General features: G+C 36.2%; 1 long non-coding RNA gene across 1 annotated transcript; it reads right to left on the minus strand.

Annotated features, from left to right (window-relative positions):
• Positions 1-22,535, minus strand: LOC131383705 (uncharacterized). Its single transcript, XR_009213942.1, has 5 exons — positions 22,419-22,535; positions 8,098-8,226; positions 7,665-7,765; positions 3,359-3,528; positions 1-96 (listed from the first exon to the last, which is right to left on the minus strand). It is a non-coding gene; the product is annotated as an uncharacterized LOC131383705 (long non-coding RNA).
• Positions 22,536-23,782: the final 1,247 nt, after the last annotated feature.

Here is a 23,782-nt window from a genome sequence, read left to right on the forward strand (position 1 = left end):
ATCTATTCCTCCATTCCTTTTTTCATGCATTTGTAACTGTGCTTGAAAGGACCCAATAAATAGCAGCTTTCTCTCTTGTCCAGGGTACTGAATTAACTGATAAATAAGACAAAAGAATGGCATCATAAATCAAAAATATTCCTTTTATTAATAATAAAGATGTTAGAGAATGTAGATTAGTGTGAGTGCCAAATGGGACTGCTAGATGAACCTCAGAATTAGTCAAATTTTTAACCCCAGTGTCTGGCAAGAAAGACAGTGTTGAACAGAAAATAACTATTATTCCCAGCAGAAAGCTTAATTCCAGGAGGAAAAGAGGCAGTGCTGAGCCAAGTATTAACCATTTATTCTTACCCAAGTTGCCAATCAAATAAGTCCCTAAAACCTCCTGAAGGAGGGTGAATAAAGGGGTATGGAAAAGTTAAGGGTGTGACTCCAAGTTCCCTTTGCATACAAGACAGCATCAAGAGGGAGAAGATGCATTTTTCTGTAAATATGTATATAGTTTTTAAAGGATCATACTGGTCTTACTTTCTGTAACTTGCTTTTTTTCCACATAAATATAAATCCATTTAATTATTTGTACTAGTATTTCATGACATAGCTATAGTATAATTTGTTTAACTAGTTCTCCATTAATAGACAATAAAGATTTTTTCAAATTTTTACTACCATGAATAGTCTTTTACCACATTTGGCATGTAAGTCCAGTTATTACCTCAGGATAACTTTCAAAAAGTAGAATTCCTAAGTATAAAATATATACATTAAACTTCTCATATATATTTCAAAATTGGTCTCTGATAATGCAGTATACTCTTGCCAAAAGTTTATGAGAATTTCTTCTACACCTTGCCCAACACTGGATCTTAAGAATCTTTCTCATCTTTGAAAACATGATAATCAAGGATTATGATTTAATTTGCATTTCTTTACCATAAAAATGTACCTTTTTTCCATCTCTTCCATCAAAAGATTATGATTTGACTGATCGGACTTATGGTGTCAACTATTTACCAGAATACAAGGTGCCTTTAAGTATCTGAGCAGCAAATTTGGCTTTAAAACAGTGTGAAAAATTGATAGTGTTATTTGGCCCAGTGGATATATTAGATATATTACAATGTGTGATCTCAGAATCAATGTTCAGTCCATATATTCATGCAATGGATAATTACTGTAATAAACGCAGACTTGACATTTCAGTAAAAGGAACATAGTGCATTAGGCCTGTGTCCCAGAGGGCTTGCTGGATCAGGAGCTTAGAAACTATCAAGTACAGTAGGCCAAATGCCTTGGCTCTAGAGCTCTCCGCTTCAGTCCTCATAATGGCCAAATAGGAGGGTGCAAGATTTTGCCATCCATACTTTTTGGAAAAGGAGCCAACATGTCATTGTTTTTAGTTTCCTGGGTACCTTAATAGAAGTATGATTAACTCCCCACATAGCAGACCTCAAGCTTGCTTTACGGAGTCTTAGATCTATTGAAAGATTTGGTAATGCATGTTAATAATACCAACAAAGTAAATTTTGACACTAACATCTAACTGTATAAAGAAAAGATAATTGAGTTGAAATGATTAGTATCTATAAAGAGCTTAGATCAGGGTCAGGCTCAGGGGAAGCACTAAATAAATGTAAGCCATTTTTTAAAAGTTGACAGTATGGCACCTGAGCCCATTTTGAGTAATTGAGGATCAATTTCTGTTTCTTTCTCTTTCTTCTCTTTCCTTCTCCTCCCAGTTCCCCAATTTATCCTCTTTCCCATACTCTTTCTGTTCCACACTGATTCTTTCTACCCATTTCACCATTTTTTCTCTCTTTATGATTCTTTTTCTTCACCTTCTTCCCATACTATCCTTATTAAGTGTCTTTGTAATCTGCTCATCTCCAGTGAGAGTCAGGTTATGGTTGAAATTCCCAATAACAACTAAGAAAATCAACAATTAAAAAATTAAAATTGACTTAATGTTTAATTAGGTAACAATTTAATTTTTCCAATTCAAGGCATTTCGTATGGGCCACATGAAAACATAAGTTTACTCTTTTCTGAGTATATTTGTATGCCTTAAAAGTAAGTTGATAATTTTTTCTCTTCCATTTTTAGAGTTTATACTGGATACTTTCAAAGTTACTTTTATTGTAAGAAAACATATGTTGGCTGGGTGCGGTGGCTCATGCCTGTAATCCCAGCACTTTGGGAGGCCAAAGCAGGTGGATCACCTGAGGTCAGGAGTTCCAGACTAGCCTGGCCAACATGATGAAACCCCTTCTCTACTAAAAATACAAAAAATTAGCCAGGAATGGTGGTGGGCGCCTGTAATCCCAGCTACTTGGGAGGCTGAGGCAGGAGAATTGCTTGAACCCGGAAGGCAGAGGTTGCAGTGAGTCGAGATCATGCCATTGCACTCCAGCCTGGGCAACAAGAGTGAAACTCCATCTTAAAAAAAAAAAAAAAAAGAGAAAAGAAAAGAAAAAGAAAGAAAAAGAAAAAGAAAGAAAGAGAAAGAAAAAAAGAAAAAAAGAAAGAAAGAAAAAGAAAGAAATCATGTGCATCTTAGGCTACTGATCAGAGAAAGGAAAAGTGTCTACAGAAACTTGATTGCTTGCAGAAATGACTGTTCCCTCCTAATTAAGAAAACAAAAATCACATAATTTTTATTTCTTTTTCACTTCTTTCCCTGTCTCTTTGCTCGTCTATGGAGTCAGTGAGAACGCAGAGGGCTAAAAGGAGAAAACTTAGAAATGCAGGTAGGTTGTAGGCAGACAAAAGAATATTTACCCATACTATACAAAACCCAAAAATATCAGTTGGATTAAAAAAATAAATATACATTAAACCATAAAGAACTAGAGTAAAACAAAAGTGCATGTCCGTCATGGGGAGAAGGATTTTCTAAGCTTAAAGGCAATAAATTAAAGCACAAATAATGGAATAGATTTGATTGCATAAATTTATTTTATATCCCAAAATTAAAGGGCAAAACATTGCCAAAAATATTAACAGAAAGTACAATAAAAGACTATTTGAATTATATAAAGAAATCATACAAATTGATAAGAAAAATACTCAAGCTCCAAGACATATGAACAGATGATTCACCAACCAATTTTTAAATGTTGAGGAAAATGTTCAACTGTTCAACTTCATGAGTAATCAAAAGTAGAAACTTGAAACAATTAGATACCATTTGTTACTTATTACATTATTAAGAAGTTTTAAAAATTCCAATTTTTAGTTCTTATAAAGATGTGCAGTAACACTTTCCACTCCTTTTTCCATTCTTGGGGAGCTCTGATGACTTGATGTTTCTAGCCTTTCTATACCGGATCCCTCTTTTTTCGGGGAAAATATTTACCTGGTAAGTGAACTGAAAGGGTACACTGGGCATGCATAAATCATTCCTGTTCTCTTTTCTTCCTCTTGGATCAAACTCTTCACACGGAGCCCCTGCTCTACTCCCGCTGGTGTGACAGGGAGGCCTGCCCTGGGTTTAATTCTGCAGGTCTGTAGAAGATGCCTATTTGCCTGGAGATACAAATATATTTCTAACATGAGATTTATTAGTGATAAATAGGATATTTTAGTCTCCATTTGCCTTCTTCTATGTTTCATACCTCTATTGCTTTAAATATTGGCCACAAAGAGGAATATTATTTATTAATGACCATCAAAATTCAACACTGTGTCATTGTGTACCCAAAGCATTAAAGATGTTTAAAGTGTTTTCTCCATTCCTGGAAATTACATTTAGACAAAGCCATATGCACTAATATCTTCGTTATATTTTTATTAGTAATGATATAATAATGGTTATGAACCTATGCTCCAACTACTAATGAAGTTGTCCTTAAAAGGCAAAAATCAACATGTAAAAGAATATACATACTTCAATTATTCAACCAATACTTTTTAGCAATTATTATGAACCAAGTACTTTGCTATATAAAGTAAAATACAAAGAAAAAAGACTGGGCCAGACATGGTGGCTAATGCTTGTAATCCTAGCACTTTGGGAGGCCAAGTCAGGAGGATCGCTTGAGAAGTTTGAGACCAACCTGGGCAACATAGTGAGACCCCATTTCTAAAAAAAAATTTTTTTAATTAGCTGGGCATGGTGGTGTATCCCTGTAGTCTCAGCTACTTAGAAGGTTGAGAGGGGAGGATCCCTTGAGCCCAGGAATTCAAGGTTGTATTGAGCTATGATTGCACAACCCCACTCCAGCCTGGTTGACAGAGTGAGACCCTGTCTCAAGGAAAAAAAAAAAGAAAAAAGAAAAAAAAGAAGAAGAAAGGAAAAGAAAATAAAGAAAAAAACACTAGAAGGAAATATATCAAAATTCTTAATGTATATTTTTAAGTAGTGGTACAAAGTCTGTATCTTCTTTCTGATTATATGCATTTTTGTGTCTTTTAAAATTAGCATGTGTTACTTTATAAAAGGATATACACCTTCAGAATATATAGAAAAACACCAAAAATTCAACAACAAAAAACAGACAGCCCAATTCAAAAATGAAGGTTGGGAGTGATGGCTCATGCCTGCAATCGTGGCACTTTGGGAAGCTGAGGCAGGCAGACTGCTCGAGCTCAGGAGTTCAAGTCCAGCCTGGGGAACATGGCAAAACCTCATCTCTACTAAAAAATACAAAAATTAGCTGAGCGTGGTGGTGCACACCTGTGGTCCTAGCTACTCGGGAGGCTGAGGTAGGAGCATGGCTTGAGCCTGGGAGGCAGAGGTTGCAGTGAACCAAGATCGTGCCACTGCACTCCAGCCTGGGCTGTAGAGCCAGGCTCTGTCTTAAAAAAAAATGTGAAGGACTTGACTAGACATTTCTCCAAAGAAGATACACAAATGGCCAATAAGCACATGAAAAGATGCTCAACATCACTAATGATCAGGGAAATGCAAATTAAAACTACAATGAAGTACCATCTCACACCCAGGACGTGGTTGGCTACCACATATCCTTTTGATGGTAGCCATTTGTTTTGTGGATATCTACCATCAAAACAAAACAGAAAATAACGTGTTAGTGAGGGTATGGAGAAATTGTAAGCCTTGTGCACCACTGATGGGAATGTAAAATGGTGCAGTCGCAGTGGAAAACAATATGACCAATCCTCAAAAAATTAAAAACGGAATTACTGTAGGACCCAATAATTCCACTTTTGGGTATATACCAAAAATAATTGAAAGCAAGGTCTTAAAGAGACATCTGTAAACCCATGTTAATAGCAGCATTATTCACAATAGCTTAAATGTAGAAGCAACCCAAGTGTCCATCAATGGATGAATGGAAAAACAAATGTCATATACATACAATGGACTATAATGCAACTTTAGAAAAGGAAGGCAATTCTAGCACATGCTACAACATGAATGAACCTCGAGGGCATCATGCTAACTGAAATAAGCCAGTCACAGAAAGACAAATACTGTATGATTCTACTTGTATGAAATATTAAAGAAGTCAATGTCATGGAGACAAAGAATGGTTGTTGCCAGTAACTGTGGGGAGAAAGGAATAGGGAATTATTGTTTAATGGGTACAGAGTTTTAGTTTCACAGGATGAAAAGAGTTATGGATGAATGGTGGTAACGACTGTACAACATAATACGTACCTTTAATACTACTGAACTATACATTTAAAAATGGTTAGATGGTTAATATTATGTATATTTTACTACAATAAAATATTGAAAAAAATTATATGCCAAAATAAATTCAAGATGAAGTAAAACACATACACCAGGAGACAGAGAGAGAAAGAGAGAGAGAGAGAAATAATATAACTATTAAGAGCAAAGTGGTGCAGCAGTTAGGATTAGTTTAGGTTAGCGTATTTATAAAAGATTCAAAATAAAAGTGACTTAAATATGATAGCAATTATATTCCTCTCATAAAAAGAAGCCTGGACATAGGGAGTCGGGGCTGTGGAGGTAGCTTTACTGTGATATTAAGGATCTAGGATCATATCTTCTATTCTGCCCCTTTAGCCTGGAACATTGGCAAGGTCTCTCGTAGTTCAATATGGCTGCTAGATCTCCAGCTGTTTCAGGAGCAGGAACAAGAGAAGGAAGTCTTTTAAGGTTTCCCAGAATTACCACCCAACATTTCTGTTTATTTCTCACTGGCCAAAAAAAGACAACAAAAATTATGTGCTCACATGGTCACAACCTGATGCAAGGATGTGACCCATTAGAAATAAGCATTCTCTATCTAAAGAGGGCAGAATATTGGAGTTATAGCCTCTGCCACAAAATGGGTGAATTTAAAAAAAAATCTCAAAGTGGGGAAAGATTTTATAAGAATAACAGAATACTAAGAAGTTATAGAAGAGAAAATACTTATTTTGCATATATAATTTTAAAAATTGCACTAAAAAATCACCATGAACTAAGTCAAAAGGCAAAATATATTGTTATTTATATCATAAAAGAGGACTAATTTCTATACATATAAGTAATTCCTACAAATTAATAAGAAAAAGCACAAAGAAATATAAAATAATAGCAAATGGCCAAAAAGAAGTAAATGCTCAAAAGGGTTAAATAAGATAAATCAAAATATATTATATATTATAAATATTTATTACATACCTAATATATTATAAATATTTATATTAGAAATCTTTATTAGAAATATAAAAATAAAACACGTTTGAGTCTTTAGAAACTAACAGCCTAAAAATGAATTCGACTGCCTAGAAATGGGAAAAGTATACTTTAAAAAAACAAAAAACACAACATTTCCTGGGCGCGGTGGCTCATGCCTATAATCCCAGCACTTTGAGAGGCCAAGGCGGGTGGATCACTTGAGGCCAGGAGTTCAAGACCAGCCTGGGAAACATGGCAAAAACTCTCTCTACTGGAAATACATAAATTAGCTGGGCGTGGTGGCCCGCACCTGTAATCCCAGCTACTCGGGAGGCTGAGGCACAAGAATTGCATGAACCTGGGAGGCAGAGGTTGCAGTCAGCCAAGATCCCGCCACTGCACTCCAGACTGAGTGAGAGAGTAAGACCCTGTCTCAAAAAAAAGAAAAATTATTTGGAAAACATTTAATAAACCCAGTCCAGTTTATAAGACCTATATACACTAGAGCAGTGGTTATTAGTCCTGGCTAAACCTAGAGTTATAGATACAGTTGCCAGATTTAACAAATGAAAACATAAGATGTCCATTTAAATTTTAATTTCAAATAAATAGCAAATAACTTTTTAGTTTAAGTATGTCTCGTGCAATATCTCCTATACAATATTTGGGACATACTTATATGAAAATATTATTTGTTTTCTCTAAAATTTACATCTAACTGATGTCTTACACTTTATCTGACAATGTCTGGGCTCTACTACAAGCCAAATAAATCAGAGTCTCTGGGGTTGTGGCCTGGGCATTGTTTTGAAAAATTCCCCAGGTTAGAATCACTTAATGCATAGCTAGGATTGAGAACCACTGCTCTAGAAAATGATAATTTTAGATGAATTAATTAGGGTAAATTGGAATCGGGAGAATTGACTTTAGGTGAATTGGTATCAAGGTGAACTAAATTCCTGTCATCATCTTAGCATGTTATTTAACAAAAGGTTGTTCATCCCTCTTGGTCCATATATCATGTCCTTCTAGGAACCTAATCCATTTTGTAACCGTTACTTACAAGGTCCCACTTTGAATTTGGCATCTGCCTCTGGCTGCCTTCTTTGTGTAAGTGAGGTCTCTTCTGAGAGGAGTTTGCTTGTCTTGCGTGTTAGCCAAGGCCTGGAATTGAAGATGTGAACATGCTTATCTTGAAGGTTAAAGTTGAAGCGCCCTGGTTTCAAATCAGCAATGACTCAGAAGTCCCTTTTAATGCTTTCAGGCAGTTTTATTTTTCACTTGCATAGATGAGGAAATTGTAGGTAAGAATAATTTGATGAGCTTTAGGTGTTAGGGACATAACCAAAGGCAAATTCAAGTATCTTAACCCTTAATAAATTAAGTTGGTTTAAGAAAAGATATTATGGTGAAAGTCTCCAATTTTCGTAAGTGTTGTTTATAAAAACAGGTGGACAAACTTACATCTCCAGACTTCTTTCAAAACAAAATGTTACCTTAGAGCACTTCTTTCTTCTGTGCAGCCAAAGTGCTATCTGTCTCCTCATCAGCTCCAAATGACCAATGTGGCAGAGAAGAATGGGCTGTTATTTGATGCCAAATTGAATCTGCAGAGACTCAGTGAACTAAGACCAGAGAATTATTACAGTGACTCAGTATGTGTGTGTCTATTTGTGATTTTTAACACTGATAGTAAGCAAGGCTTACTTTTAATTTCCTCTTAAATATTAGGCTGCTTCAAAATGTCCAGTTACTGATTAGGCCATTGTGTTTCTGATCTTGGTGATAAAAAGTAGCGAATTTTTAAACTTAAAAAAAAATTCATTTGGGAGGTTCTAACTGAACTTTCCATATTTCAAGAGTACCCATCCTAGCCACAGGAAAACATGAATATTCTTCAGCTCAGTGCTAAATTTTAGTCATGCTTATTGCCCTTTGGTTTTCTCAGGCCACTGCCCCATGTGAGAGCTAGCAGCATCAGCAGCACAACTATCATCCCAATATTCTGATCATCTGAGAAGCATGGGCTTCAGGAATGGATTTGTTTTCAAAAAGGGTACAAAGCCAGAAACTTGATTCCTCCATTTATGGATAATATCCAAGACAGATGGAAAGAAACTCACACCAGACAGCAAATGCCCTTGTCTCTGGTCTCCGTATCTGCATTGGCACATGTCAAACACAGTCTCTATGTGGCCCTGGGCTTAAAGGAAAACATCAGTTTTAGCTAAGCGAGAGCCCCAGAATTCGGTATATTTGTGACACGATCCAAATCCTTCACCCTCAACTTATAGCCTTACCATCACCATGTGACCATCAACATTAAGGTCATGGTTTATGCCAGTTTCCAAAAGTTCAGAACTCCCCGACCATCTCCTTTCACTCAGAGAGTGAATCCCATGTTGTTCTGTAGATTTTTTTTACACTATTTCTATCTTTCCTTAACTCCTGAAGCCTTTGTATTATGCCCTGTGGTCAGTCATTAGCAAAATTCCCTATGTCCACAGCCTCTTTTCTAAAAATTTGCTTTCTTTTTTTAAACTGAACACCGGTTCTCCCTAAGGAGATTATTTCCATTATTCTTCTCAAAATGTAGCTGTGATTTTTTCTTAGCCTTTATCCCATTGGGCCTAGAAGTGAGAAATTATCTTCCCTGCTCCTTCCAGATCACCCTACCACTTGCCACTTCCATATCACCCTACCTTGCCACCCACCTTGCCACTTCCAGATCTCCCTACCTCCCTTCTGCCTAACAACATTCAGCTTAGAATCTCATGTCGCCAAATTTTAACACCCACTACCTCTCCTTGTAGCAGTCATCTCCTGATCCCATGTCACTCACTGTCGTTTCTTGATGATTTTAACTGCTGGTTCATCATCTTCTCCAGTGCTATTCTAAACATAATACTTGGTGATTTCAATATCCACATAGATATTTCTTCTAACAGCCTACCTTCTCCATTCCTTGACCTTCTCTCCTTGAATTACCCAGTATTCTACTGACCTCAGCTACCTACTCCCATCTAAGGTCAAATATCTTTATGTTATCAGTGACTGCAACACTTTCCTAATTTCTAAGTATCAATTTCAAGCATCAAACTTTCTAATTGCCCCCTACAATTTTCCCAGCTTACTCCCTCTAAGACCCTAACTTCGAAAATAATGTCAACCATTCCAATACATAAAATCTATTAGTCCTACCATCTTTTCATCATCCCTACCACCTTCATGTCCTAATTCTTTTTATCCAGTGAAAAGTCTGTGGTCAATCATTATAATCACTCCATTTTATATACCTTAAAATCCATGATCCTCCCTCACTTTAATATACTTGCTTATAAAAATCCGAAGCTTCATAAATCAAAAACCAGATTTATAAATTCAAAGACTTGTAAACCTAAAACTTTGCCCACATCAGGCTTGTATTCACATATGTTAATGTAGCAGGAGAAAAACATCACAATATTGCTAGCTGTTCTCATTTTATATTTGTGATTACAAATCTCAAATGGCCCTTAATGTCGTCTGGCAATTATATAGTATTTTCCTAGCCCGTTTACTCTCTCATCTGCATCCATCCTACCTTGACCGATTCCTAAGTTCTGATCTCTTTCCAACTTTCAGCACTCCTCCCACTCCTCCATCAGTAGAGCATCTAACTTCGAATAAATTTAATAAATGAAGTGATCAGAGGAGCTGCCCATAAGTTCTTATCTCGTTGACCTACTGACCTGCCTTTGTTCTCTTGTACTCTATGTTATGTTCTATGACTGCTAGATGAACTCTCTGTGTCATGTACTCAAGGACATTGTTTTCTACCACCACCGTATTATCAATTTTCTCTTTCCTACTGGATCTTTCCCATCACCATACAAGCATGTTATTATTTCTCACATCTTAAAATAACTATTTATTGACCTCGTTTTTCCCTCCAGCTACTGCACATTTCTCTCTTCTTTATGCAAAAAATTCCTTGAAAGTGTTCCCTATACTATCTCCAATTCCTCCTCTAATTTCTGTTTTATAGTTTTAAAATTATTACATTATATTATATTATATTTTTGAGACAGAGTCTTGCTCTGTTGCCCAGGCTGGAGTGCAGTGGTGTAATCTTGGCTTACTGCAACTTCTACCTCCCGGGTTGAAGTGATTCTCATGCCTCAGACTCCCGAGTAGCTGGGATTATGGGTGCACGCCACCATGTCTGGCTTATTTTTGTATTTTTAGTAGAGATGAGGTTTCGCCATGTTGGCCAAGCTGGTCTTGAACTCCTGGCCTCAAGTGATCCACCTGCCTGAGCCTCCTGAAGTGCTGGGATTACAGGTGTGAGCCACTGCAACCGGCCCAAGTTTTAAGATAATTATATTTAAACAATTAGTACTCATAGCTACTTGGCTGTAGGTTCAAATGACTTCATTTGAAACCACGATTCTTCATTTTAGAAATTAGTACTTGGCCTGAAAAGATCATTGCAGTGCTCAATTTTATTTTTTTTAAAAAGTTCAAACCTATAGAAAAGTCGACAGAATAGTAAAATAAACCTCTATACTTCTTTCATCAAGATTCGCCATTTAACATTGGCCACATTTACTCCTGTCTTTCTCTCTCCCTTAACCTTTCCTTCCCTCTCTCCCTTTCCATCCTTCACTCTCTTCCTTCCTCTCTGTGTAATTTTTGGTGTACCATTTCAAAGTATGTTTTAGACACGACATATCACTGCTAAATAAAGCAGTATACACTTCCTAAGAATACAACATTCTCCTACATAATCATGATGACATTTTCTTTATGTTTTATTTATTTATTTATTTATTTATTTATTTATTTATTTATTTATTTTTTATTTATTTATTTATTTATTTATTTATTTATTTATTTATTTATTTAAGACAGAGTCTCGCTCTGTCGCCCAAGCTGGAGTGCAGTGGTGTGATCTCAGCTCACTGCAACCTCAGCTTCCCAGGTTCAAGTGATTCTCCTGCCTCAGCCTCCCAATTAGCTGAGATTATAGGCGCCCGCAACCACGCCTGGCTAATTTTTGTAGTTTTTTGGTAGAGACAGGGTTTCACTATGTTGGCCAGGCTGGTCTTGAACTCCCCACCTCAGATGATCTGCCCACCTTGGCCTCCCAAAGTGTTGAGATTACAGGTGTGAGCCACCGTGCCCACCCTGTATTTGACTTTTTTCTGGATTCTCCATTTAAGTGAGATCATGCAGTATTTCTCCTTCTGTGTCTAGCTTATTTCACTTAGCGTAATATCCCACAGTTTCATCCATGTTGCTGTAAATGGCAGTATCTCCTTCTTAGGATGGCTATTATCAAATAGACAAGAGACAGCAAGTGTTGGTAAGAATTTAGAGAAAAAGGGACACTTGTACACTGTTGGTGGGAATGTAAATTGGTATAGCCATAAAGAAAATGGTATGGATGTTCCTCAAAAAATTAAAAATAGAACTACCATATGACCCAGCAATTCTTCTCCTGGATGTATACCTAAAGAAAATAAAATCATAACCTCATAGAGATATCTGCACTCCCATGTTCATTGCAGCATTACTCACAGAGCCAAAGTATGGAAACAACTAAATTATCCACTGGCTGATGAACAAAGAAAGAAATGGTGATACAAATATATGCCATGGGATATTATTCAGTCTTAAAAAGGAGATACTGCCTGAAGTGTAATCTTTAGAATTGCTTTAGTGTATGGTCTGTTGGTGGCAAACTCGTTTTTTGGGGTCTGAAAATGTCTTTATTTCATATTTGCTTTTGAGAATTTTTTTTTTTTTTGAGATGGAGTTTGGCTCTTATTGCCCAGGCTGGAGTGCGATGGCGCGATCTCGGCTCACGGCAATCTCCGCCTCCCGGGTTCAGGTGATTTTCCTGCCTCAGGCTCTCAAATAACTGGGATTACAGGCATGCACCACCACGCCCGGCTAATTTTGTATTTTTAGTAGAGACGGGGTTTCTCCATGTTTATGCTAGGCTTTGAATTCTAGATTAACTTTATTTTATATCAGAACATTGACAATATCATTCCATTGTCTTCACGTTCCTCTTTTGCTGCTGAGTTCATTCTCAGTCTGTCACTACTTTATTTACTATTTATTTATTTTTGAGACAAAGTCTCACTCTGTCACCCAGGCTGGAGTTCAGCAGTGCAATCTCTGCTCACTGCAACCTCCACCTCCCAGGCTCAAACGATTCTCCTGCCTTAGCCTTCCAAGTAGCTGGGTTTACAGGCACTGGCCACCACACCTGGCTAATCTTCGTATTTTTGGTAGAGAACGGGGTTTCATCATGTTGGCCAGGCTGGTCTTGAACTCCTGACCTCAAGCGATCCACCCACCTCGGCCTCCCAAAGTGTTGGGATTACAGGTATGAGCCACAGCGTCCATCCTATTTTTTTAATTTTTAAAACAATTTACCTTTCCTATGGTGCTGAAGTCTGTCACTACTTTAAATCTCTCTTTTATATCTATTTTAAGACAATCTTTCTCATTTTCACTGTCCTGCAATTATACTATGCTATACGTATGTGTTTATTTGTTTTTATCTTATATGAGATTCATTTGGTTTCTGATTTTGTGATTTGGTATTATGAAAAATTCTAATTAATTATGTCTTTAAATATTGCTTCTACTCCTCTTTTATCCTTCAGAGACTGGAATTATACCTGTGTTTATCATTTCACTCCATTTTCTATGTCTTTTAAACTCTTTTTATAATCTCTATCTTTTTTCTCTCTTTCCTACAGTCTGCCTGTCTTCTAGTCTATTATTCTTTTTCATTCATGTCTGATTTGTTCTTAAACCTACTAACTGAATTTTAAACTTTTATTACATTTTTGTATTTGTAGAAGTTTTATATGTTCTTCATCCAAATATGCTTGCTCATTCCTCATGATGTTTTCCCTCTGCTTATTTTCAAACTCGTCTTTTATTTCTTTATATTAAATATAATCTTTTTATATTGTATTCAATAATTTCATTATCTGAAGTCACCGTATGCCTGCTTCAGTTGTTTTTATTTCTGCTGGATCTCAATCTAGTATCTTGTTACATTGGTTTTTTATGGTAAATCGCTCACTTTCCTTAGAATTCTATATTTAGAAATTATTTGAAGCCTGGGTTAAAGATGGATTATTCTAGAGATAATTTGTACTTGCTTTGTTCAGGCTCCAGGGGTACTACAAGTTTGAGACCAACATAAAATTATATTTTCAACTTGAAGTTTTGTTTCTGTTTCCCAATTATCCATGTCTAGTGAATACAAGCTTCAAAACTACATGAGAATAAATAATATACCTGCTGTGTACCCACAAAAATTAAAAATTTAAAAAATAAGATACAATATTTCAATTAAGAAAAAAAAAACCTACATGAAAGCCACAAGTGGTTCCAGATCCCTAGTGGTGATCCCTATTCCCCACCATCCTGCCCCTACAGTTAGTTAGTCTCGGGAACAGTCAGGTTTTTCAGTTAGGGTTTTTTGGTAGTCCCTGGGTGGAAGTCATATCTAGTTCACTTAACACTAAGTTGTATTCATCTCAGGGTCTCTCCTTTGATGAAGGAGAATCTCCTACTAGACTTCCTACACTAGTTGATTCGAAATCTTTTCACCTGGTCTTTGTGCTCAGTTAGGATGCAAAAACTGAAGTTCAATTACTGAACATTGGAGATGAATGGATACGAACCAACTACTGATACATGCAATAAGGTGGACGAATCTCAAAGCATTATGCTAAATGAAAAATGCTAGCTGCAAAAGGTACCTATTGTGTGACTCCATTTAAACAGGGATAGAAATCAGATCAGTTTTATCAGAAGCTGCAGGTGGGGTAAAGGATTAACTATAAAGAGGCATGAAAGAACTTTTTGAGGTAATGAAAATATTCTATATTTTTATTGTGGTGGTAGTTAAATGACTATGTATGTTTGTCAAAACTTGTCAGACTGTACCCCTTAAAATAGTGAGTTTTATTGCATGGAAATTATTTCTTCATATACTCAAATGTAAATGAAACAAACGGAATACACACACACATGTACATGTGCACATACCTGAAATTCAAATGTATCCAGTCCTATAAATATCCCAGCTGGTATCAGTGGTCTGATGATCTCTCCAGTTCCCAGAAAGCAGAAATTTTTGTCAATCATTCACTGCTGTATCCCCAATACCTAGAACAATCCTAAAATATCATAGGTCCTCTATAAATATTTGTTTATTGACTAAACAAATGGATTTCTAAGCAGTGGCCCTCAAACTTTTAAAGATCAAAAGCACTTTGAGGCCAGGTGTGGTAGTTCCTGCCTATAATCCCAACACTTTGGGAGGCCAAGACAGGAGGATCACTTGAGGCCAGAAGTTCAAGACCAGCCTGGGCAACACAGTGAGACCTTGTCTCTACCAAAAAAAAAAGAAAAAAATAAATAACCAGGTCTGATGGCAGGCACTTGTAGTCATAGCTACTTTGGAGGCTGAGGCAGGAGGTTCGCTTGAGCCCAGGAGTTCTAGGCTGCTGAGCCATGATCGTGCCATTGCACTTCAACCTGGGCAACAGAGTGAGACCCTGTCTCAAAAAAAAGAAAAGAAAAAATGAGGAACAAAGATATTACCATAATGAGAAAAGCACTAGACTTGATTCAGAATCTGATTTCCAGGACTTTTTGTTTTGCTAACTTGAGGTGTAATATTGGACATTCTACTTTTCTGGCCTTCAGTTTCCTTATATGTAAAATTAAAACTATACCGAGTATCTCTTTTGCACAGAAAAAAATATTATAATTTAAACTCTGCGTAACACCTAATTATGTATTTTCATTTACCTCTTCCACATCCAGATTTCCAGGAATAATAAGAGGATGAATCATCAGTTAGGTGTTATCTTGAGTTTATTAAATCTTAGAAAAATTGAATTTCTTTCAGTGTTATACTCAGAGCATATTAGAAATAAAGCATCACTTATTAAATATTTCTTGATAAATTATTATATTCATCATGATTCGTATTATGCAATTGGAATAAGAGGAAATGCTCAATCTGTACAGAAACCCCTTAGAGCCTCATGAGAATGAATTAATGAACAATTGGAGTGGTTAGGCAATCTTGGAAGAGTTAGAGAATAATACTTTTAAAATGTTCCAAAATTATCTGAAAAGAATTTCAAAAATATTACTAAAATTGATTATCACCTTATGACAGTGCTTATCTGTATTAGCTAATATTTCTCTAATTATTATATATTATATAATATTTTTGTAATTTATATATTATATATTTTTATAATTTACATATATAATGTATATATTATGTAATATTTTTTATAATTTATATATTATATATTTTAAAAATTTATATATTATATAATAGAGAAATATTAGCTAATACAGATAAGCACTATCATAATATTTATTAGCTAATGAATACTGATTACTACACAAAAATAAATAGCCTTTACAAGCAAAAAATACAATCTGACAATGAATAATCAATTTTTGAGGTGGTTTGAAGGTCACTAAGAAGTATTAAGGCAAGTCACCCTAAAGGACAGGAAAATAATGATAAATTTTATTCCCTTTCCCACAGTGTTCTTCAAATGCACTATCCTTTCATTGCTTCTAAATCTTTGCACAAGCTTTTTGCAATTGTTTTCCTTCCTCTTTGCTTAGATAACTCTCCATCTTTCAGAGCCCAGCCTTTCCCAGCCTCTCATTTCCCATCTGTAGTTTTGAGTTCTTCTATTACGCTGTATTCTTATCCTGGCGGTCTGTAACATATTTATTGTAACAATTTTTTTGTCTGTCTTACCCTTTAGGATCTAAGTTTTGTGAGGCTAGGATGGGATCCATCTCATTCGACATTACATTTTCTGACTCTAGGAGAGGCCAAACATAGGAGATGCCTAATAATATTTAGTAACTGAATGACTAGAGTGGTGATTGAGTGTTAGGTAAAAAACAATCTTTAGAAGAGAAGTCTCTTGATTGAACAATGCTGTGGAAAAGAGCTGGCTCGGGTGACAGCATTCTAAATCTCCTTTACTGGGCCCATCAGATGGACATGAGCTTTGTAGAGTGGACAATTTGCAAGATTAGGAGACCTAGTAATTACAACAATTATTGGAAACAGCCTCATCATGGTACAAACGCAAGTAATAAAAGAACTCTTTTGCAAACATCAGTGCATCACATGGAGTCCTCAGAAAAATAGAAAGTTCAACAAAGAGCTCTTCACCAAGAAAGCTTATTTTTCTATTATTTTGAGGCCCAGAGTAGGTATTGGTAATATCTCAGAAGGGAAGAATTTAAAACTATTATTTTCATTATTACAAACCATAGAATTAAATAGTATCGTCAGAGCTATGAAGAAATTATGACTCAATATTCCCTTTAGGCAGCCATCATTACAGTAAAACAATCTATATACCTTGATCTGCTAATACTAAGAAATTGTGAATTTAGAAGTTAATTAATTGTATGCATATAGACCATCAATCTTAGCAATTCATATGACCTCTACTTCGAGTAGCATTATTTACAATGAACTCAAGCTTTGTAATATTTTCATAATGGATTATCATATTAGATCAGGTTTTTATTTTACTACTTCATTGAATCTGCTCTGCCAAGGTCACAAGAGGTTTCCATCTTTCTATCTCAAGGCTTATTTTACTAAACTCATTTTACTAAACTAAAGCAGTATTTCCTTCCTCCTTCTTCAAACAGTTTCTCCACATGGTTCTCAGGGGACATTCTTTCCTGGATTTCCTCCTACCACACTGGTCATTCCCTCCTTCAGTCTCCTTTGCTGGCTTCTTTCCATTTTCTAGACCTCTAAAGCTGATGTGTGCTAGGATTCACCATCTTCTCTATCTATGTGAATTTTCCAGGTGACCTCATTTCATTGCTTTATAGTTTTCCTAATCTTTACTTTAAAATTCGTATTTGTAGATATGGTATCTCCTCTAAGTCCCCAGATCCAAATATTAATTTGCCCACTTGATATGACTTAGATGTTTAACAAGCATTTCAAACTTAGCATGTCCAAAATAAAATTGTTGATTTTTCCATTCCAAAACTAACCCTAACTTTCCCCATGTTAGTAATGACACCACCAATCACTAAGATATTGAAAACAGAGAGCATTCTTTTTTAATTATTTCATTTTCCATTAAATCCATCATGAAATCATGCCAATTAAAAAAAAATGTCCCAAACCCAACCAATTTTTTAAACTTCAGCACCCCCACCCTTGTACAAATCACCATTATCTTTGGCCTGCATTATTGCCATGACCTTCTAATGAATTTCCCTTCTTCTACCCATATAACAGCCAGACTTATCTTTTCATAATGTAAATCAAATCTCCATTCAAAACCCTTAATTGGTTTCTCATCATCCCCCTTCTCCTTTATAACGTTTGCCACTATTTCATATAATATTGTGTATCTATTTATGGGCTCCCTAAAGGCAGGGGTTCCCTAATAATGCATACCATATATTATTCATGCTATATGCCCAGAGTCTAGTGTCTGGCACTTCATAGGTGCTCAATAAATATCTGCTGAATAAATGAATAAATTAACAAGTATTTTAAATTTTCTGGTATCTGGTATTACAACCTGGCAAAAGAGAAATAAGCAATGATTATTTGATGACAGACAACTGTTTTCCTAGCTACATCATAGGATCATACTTAGAGCCCCATGTGCCATATTTTTTCTCATGTGACTGTAACAAATTCTAACTCTTTATTCTAGATTATTTTTGCTTCAGCTGCATGAGTCCTGTGATGTGCTATTTTCCATGAAGTGGCAATTTATGAACTACCCTTTTAACGCCAATAAAACATAAAGTTATATTATGAAGATATATGTATATACATATATGAAGCTATATATGGTGGATTGTAAATTTTTACAATCAATTTACAGATATGAGCCTATATGACATATATGGGCCTATATCTGTAGGCATGATTTTTTATAGTGAGTTAGTATGATGGAGAAGTTGAAAAACATCTATGCTAATATCTCTTCAGAAATTTCTCTACTGCCGAGACATAATATATATTTTTATATGAGCAAGAACGATAAAAAGCAAACAGGGCTGTTACGTATCAAAGCAGAGGCTAAACTTTAATAATTTACTTATTATTTCCACAAATACCTACTGAACCCCTATAATGTGCCAGGTATCGTGCTAAGCACCAGGAAAACAGAAGAGAACAGGACAGATAGGGTCTCTGTCTCACTAGAATTTACATTAGAGTGGAGAAGTTAGACAGTGAACAAGTAAACAAATATATATATATATATAATTATTTAAAATTGTGATTAGCGCTCTACCGAAATAAGCATAATGTTATAATCAATAAAAGAAGTGCACTGTGGCAGGTCGAATAATGTCCCCCTCAAAGATGCCTACATCCTAGTCCTGACACCGGTGAATATATTACATAGCAAGGGGAAATTAACATTGTGACAATTCATCACAGCAGCAAATAGAAAAATAACTCAGAGATTTTAGATGAGAGTCAAGGAAAGCTTCTTTAAAGAGATGTCATTAATCTGAGTTGACATATTAGAAGGAACATGTCATGCAAAGAGCTGGTGATAACCCACTCCAGGTAAAGAAAACAGCAAGCTCAAGGACCCCAAGACTGAAAAGAGATTGATTAATGTTCTAGGAACTGTTGGAAGGTCAGAGCAATTGAAGTGTGGTGATTGAGGGAGGAAGTGGTTAATAAGATTGGAAATTTAGATAGGATTTGTTTATGCAGAGGCATGTAGGCATGAAATTGTTATGCATTTCCTTTATTAAGGAATCTAGATTTTACACTCAATGCAATGGGAAGACATTGAATTGTTTTAAGCATGGGTGCAACATAATCTGTCTTATGTCTTTTAAACAAAATATCACATGTACTCCACAAATACATACAAATATTCGTATCAGTAAAATTTTTTTAGTATATTTTTATTGCAATATACCATACTTAACATGCACAAATCATAGTGTGCAGTTTAATAGATTTTTGCAGTGAATACATTCATGTCAAGAAATAGAATATTACCAAATCCTGAAGTCTCCCTCATTCCCCATTCCAGTCTTTATCTCCATCGAAGCAACCACTATCCTCACTTTAATCACCTTAGGGTAGTTTATACAATTATTGAGCTTTAAATTAATAGAATCATACAAAAATTTGTTTCTGATTTTTTTCCTGCTAAACATTGCATTATGTCTGTGAGGCTGATACATACTGTTGCATGTAGTAGTTTTAAAAAAATTGTCATTGCTGTGTATGTTTCTGTATACGGCAACGACAACATCTTTATCCATTAAACTATTGAGGTCCATTTGGATTGCTTCCAGGTTTGAGCTATGATGAACATTCTTGTCTATGTCTTTTTGTACATACACGTAAGCATTTCTATTGGATGTATACCTAAGAGAGCAGATCTACGGGTATGTTTTATTGAACTTTAGTAAATGATGCCAGCTTTCCAGAGTGATTGTAACAATTTACACTCCACCAGTACTGTATGATAGTTGGAGCTGCTTCATCCTTTCTAAGGCTTGAAAATGTCAACTTTTATTATTTATTTATTTAGCCATGCTCTTGGATGGATACAGGCTTTTCGTTGTGGCTTAAATTTCCATTTCTTTAACAGTTAAGGATGTTGTAAACCTTTTCATATGCTTATTGGCTATTTGGATATTCTCTTTCATTAAGTGCCTGCTCACTGACTTAGTACTTAGGTTTTAAAAAGATAATTCTTGTTTCTATGGGGAGATTATATTAGCCAATACTAGGCACTTGTTTGGATCTTGAAACAACATGAATAAATTTTGGTGTATGCATTGGAAATTTACAAGTGCTCTTTTACAGGGGAAATTTACAAGTGCTCTTTTACAGGGGAAACACAGGTGTGCTGCAAAACACCAAGATAGTGCAATTTATCTGTAAAATTGGTCATGAAACTGTGAGTCAAATCATACATTCTGAAAAGTGTTGATCTATCTTAAGATATCTTACCTTGTCCTCTCCAATACCAACTCCAAGGGAATATAATACTATCTTATGAATTGAATTTATTAATAAAATGGTGTCCTTTAAACACAAGCACTACAGAAATTTAATGACTGAAGGAGAGAAAATGCAATACTGCATAAAATTTAGTTTAATGCCTCCAGAAAAAATTAATTTTACTAGTTTGAAACCGAGTTAGATGAATTCTGAGATATAAATATGTGAAGGAGAAAGGACATGCTGAATTAATGGGAGTTCTGGCTGCATGCCCAGGGGGATTCTGCAAAGTCTTACATTACAAAGTAAATCATCCCTCAGGAGCAAGTGGTATGCCCCTCCAGAATCAGGGGGGCTCCGCTCAACAATAAATTATCTTTGTACAGCATGCTTTATTGCTCTGCAATGCATTCTGGCAGGCTTGCTTTCATTGTCTCTTCCCTTGGGCTGGCTTGCTTTGCTTGTCTTTTAAAGATGACTCAGCCGAACTTTTAGTCTTTGCCCTCATCTTCTCCCTTTCCCTACTCCTCATTCTCCAATTTTTCTTCCCAGAGAGGCAAAGCCAGAGCAGAGTCCCTGTCTTTTGGTTATTGTTCCAGCTCACTGAGTATTGGCCCTGAGACGTAAACGGTTTCTTTCCTCTTTCCCACCTTCATGGTTTACATTCATTTTATTAGGCTACCTCTAGCCTTCTCAGTTCTTTGAAGCTAGTGATCCTAAATATCTACAGCGTCTGGGGATGGGGGTGCTTTTCATCCCCGCCTCCTACCGCAACAACCCCTGCAATCCCCTCTGCAGCCCCAAGCAAGGAGATCCGTGTCGTCAGGAGTGCGGTGCAGCCACATATCCAAGGCTGACAGGGCGGGCACTCTGCCAAGTCGTGCGCGCTGCTCGCCTTCCACAACACCTTCCTCAGCTTCGTCTGTATTTGAAGTGCTTAGTAAATTAATTTCCCAGGGGCAGAGAAGGGAGGAAGAGGGAGTGTCTGAGGGCTGAAAAATGCAGTCGACTCGCCCTCTGCTGGTTAAAGATCCGAATTTGTCGCCGCCAAAACAGCGAGGAATGAGAAAGCAATCCATATGATACGGAAAAATTACAACAAAAACTCGGCTTAATTTAACCCACTTGTGAACCTTAACTGGCTACTGTTCCTCTTTAGCGCTGCCTACTTCCCCAGCACTGAGATTTAATTAGATTGATTCTAAACGCTAGTCCCTGAACCCATTTTCATTTGCCCCTGGTTTCTGCCGTTCTAAAACGCAAATAATCCCCACCCATAAGGGCTCTTTTTGTTTAACTAGTCGCTAAGCAACTGGAAGATAACAACTAAACCATTACTTCGAGAACACACTCGTGCTTCACTCCAATCAGTATCTTTGCCTAAAATAGTAATTTCAAGCGAACGACAACAAAAAAATCAGCTGCTGTTTGTGTTTCCGAGATTAATTAATTGGAAATAGAGAAAAAGAAAATGTATTCCATCCTGATGCTGGTGTCTTAGGAAAGCTTTTGTGCAAGCCGAGGTATTGGCCGCCATAACTCACACTGACTTTTGTACCGCCTTTGCTGTCTTACGCATTTTGTCGGAATAAACCAACACGCGGAGGTTGGGTAATCTAGCCCCTGTACCCTGTACAGCAAGGCAGCATTTACGAGTCACTGAGATTGCGGAGAGTAGAGAGAAAAACAACCACAGGATTTTGCAATACGGTGTATTATTTAAAATCAGCCGGTTCCTCCTCCAGGCTAAAAATCCCAAAACAAGGGGTTCCTACCCACCTCCACCTCTGGCATTGTAAATTAGCCAGTCACGCGGCCCCTGGAACCAGTTGGGATTGGCCATTTCCTTTGTGAGGTGAAAATCTCCGCAGCGAGTCATGGGACTGAACTGGGCGGTGTCGCTGTCCGTGGCCAGGGTGCTGAACTCTGGGCGTGGCCAGAGAGGCTCCTTTACATGACAGCTTCCGGTAGGGCGGGGTCGGGGTGGTGCTCCGAAAAGTGGATCCACCTGCCACCTGGTGGCAGATGAGGAAAATACTATTGATAAAGTTTAAAGGGTTCTTTGGATTAAGACCTAAAACTTAAAAGACACAAATTGAAGATTTGGGGAGTCAGGAAGTGGTTTTTTGAGAGATCTGCCTATTTTCAAAGAGAAATGGAAAAATGTAGAATTTTCAGTGATCTCTCGCTTCTACTCAAAATAATTTACGAAATGTTTAAATTTCTCCACGCATTTTTTCCAACACATCTTGTAATCAAATAGGTATTTTTAAAGTATCTGTACATATAGGTTTTTAGAAATATTTACTAAAACTTCCACAGGGTATATTTTACTGAAAGAAATACTAAGGAAGCACTATATTGTTAGCCAAACATATTCCAGGAAGTTTAGCCGAGAGTACTACTCTCATCTCAGTTTCTGGAAGATAAAAAGCGTGACTATATTTAGGAATTGGTAAGAGGTGGTGGGAATTCTAGGAGGAAAACTTTTGTTTTTTAATTTTTTCCAAGCCTAATATATAAACTATCAGAGTGCTAAAAATACAGAAAATTTATGGTATGTTTATTACTTTTAGTCTGTGTATATTATTTACACTATTTTACACAGTGATGATTAAGTTACTGTGAATTACATACATCCAGCTTCAGATGAGGAAACCTTAAGTTGCTTTGTAAGTACAGATCTTGATAAATAGCAAGAAAAAATAGGGGAAATACCTTGTTCAAATGTTGTTTCAAAGTCTTACTGTATGTTCAGATGTATGGGTTACAGTGTAAAATCAATTCTAGCAAGTTGAGAGTGAAATAAAATTCTTTCCCAAGCAAACAAGCTTACCACTCTCAGAAAAAAGACCCATCCTGGGACACATTTGGCTTTATATGTCAACCAACCCAGTTAGTATTTGCTTTTCTTATAGCTATTTTCTCATTTACGCTTCTATGGGTCTTAACATAGAATAAAAATATAATAGCATAGTTACTTAACATAAAAGTTACCATTTCTGTTTTAAGGTTTAAAACAAAATTTTGTTGAATAGATATTAATTTCAGTAAAAATGTAGGTACTGATTTTGGTGTTAACTGAATTTTCTTATAAAAAGGAGAAATTGATAAGAGCTTATTAAGGGAAAGAATTATCACTC

This window comes from Hylobates moloch, unplaced genomic scaffold (genome assembly GCF_009828535.3).
Source record: "Hylobates moloch isolate HMO894 unplaced genomic scaffold, HMol_V3 SCAFFOLD_6, whole genome shotgun sequence".
Classification (NCBI taxonomy): domain Eukaryota; kingdom Metazoa; phylum Chordata; class Mammalia; order Primates; family Hylobatidae; genus Hylobates; species Hylobates moloch.